The following is a 1,921-nucleotide window of genomic DNA, read 5'->3' as shown; positions in this document are numbered from 1 at the left end:
ATTCATAAACACTTAAAATAGCAAATGGCTATTTTAGAACTGCTCTAAAATGAATGCTAATTTAGTAGAGGACATCTTCAGCATCATGTTTCAAGCATAATTCAGTGTGACGATTCACTTGTGTGCACCTGGTGATGACCAGTGTCGTTATCCTTAACTAAAATTAAAACTATTAAAAATCTTTTTTTTTTGGCAAAATATAAATATTAGATGAAAAACTTTAAAAATAAATAAATGAAAATTAGAAATACTGCTTTGGCTGAAATAGTTAAAGTATTCAAATTAATAAAACTAAAACTGAAATAAGCTATATAGAAATATTTATTATTATTGAAAATATATACATTATATTTTTAAAAATAACTAAAAATATTTGCTTTGGCAAAAACTAATTGAATTTGAAGTACAAAACTTACTAAAATTATATATATATATATATATATTCCTATAGTAATAAAAATTACAAACGCACATAACAAAAATTAATAAACCTTAAACTAAAATTAAAATGAAACTGAAAATATAAAAATAAAGATTAAATAAAAAATATTTGCTATGGCAAACTAACTAGAATAGTTTAAGTACTAAACTTAATAAAACTAATACCAAAATAAGATATATAGAAAAAGTTAGTGATAAAAGTTAGTATAGTTAGTGTCCTCATTACACATGTAGTTACTGGTGTAAAAACTACAAATTATGCATAATTACTAACTAAACCAAACCTAACATGTAGTTAATTATTATTACTCATCATTGAAATGTTTAAATATGCTTACATTTAAAATAAAGTGCAACCAAATGACAAAAGAACATTAAAAATGACTAAAATGAAAACTAAAATATAACTATAAAAATATATTTATATAAATATAAATAATATATAATAATATTTATATGTATCAATAATATAATTAATATAACATCTTAATAATATTTTATATTTTTATATTTGTATAATATAAATAATACATAAATAGATAACACTGCCAGTGACAAACTACAGTGGAATTTGTGAATGAACAGAAAACGATGAAAACGATGAAAAAGATTTTAAAACATTCAGTGTGTGTGTGTATCTGTGTGTGTGTATCTGTGTGTGTGTATCTCAGGAGACATACAGGAGACGTGGAAGTTACTGTGGATCATATATTAACATCTCTGAGTTCTTGGCTCAGTTTGAGACATTGTACGTTGTTGCAACTTACAGCCAATCCAGAGTGCATCAATGGGATTTACGCCGGGATTTGAAGCAGACTTCAGTGGCTTACAGGTGAGGGTTTTCCCGGATTGGCCGATGGGTTTGTCTCTCACCTGTGGATGTGGGCGAGCGGCACAAGGACACACACCAGCGGTCAGTGCGAGACGAGAGCCGTCGGTGAGCAGGTCATCATGGGCAGCGGGAGCAGCAGCAGCGGGGGGGTCGTCGTGGAGAGCAGGTGAGATACACACCTTCACCTGGACACACACACACACACGCAGAGAGTCGTGGAGAGCCGGTGAGATACACACCTTCACCTGGACACACACACACACACACACACACACACACACACACGCAGAGAGTCGTGGAGAGCAGGTGAGATACACACCTTCACCTGGACACACACACACACACACACGCAGAGAGTCGTGGAGAGCAGGTGAGATACACACCTTCACCTGGACACACACACACACACACACACACACACACACACACGCAGAGAGTCGTGGAGAGCAGGTGAGATACACACCTTCACCTGGACACACACACACACACACACGCAGAGAGTCGTGGAGAGCAGGTGAGATACACACCTTCACCTGGACACACACACACACACACACACACACACACACACACACTTACACATGAGTTGGTCTCAAAACACTCATCTTCAAATAATAACCAGTAGCCTATTAGTCCAGAACAAGCAGC

Source organism: Rutilus rutilus (genome assembly GCF_951802725.1).
Source record: "Rutilus rutilus genome assembly, chromosome: 5".
NCBI lineage: Eukaryota > Metazoa > Chordata > Actinopteri > Cypriniformes > Leuciscidae > Rutilus > Rutilus rutilus.
The sequence above is the reverse complement of the archived record's forward strand: the minus strand, read 5'-3'. Positions refer to the sequence as shown.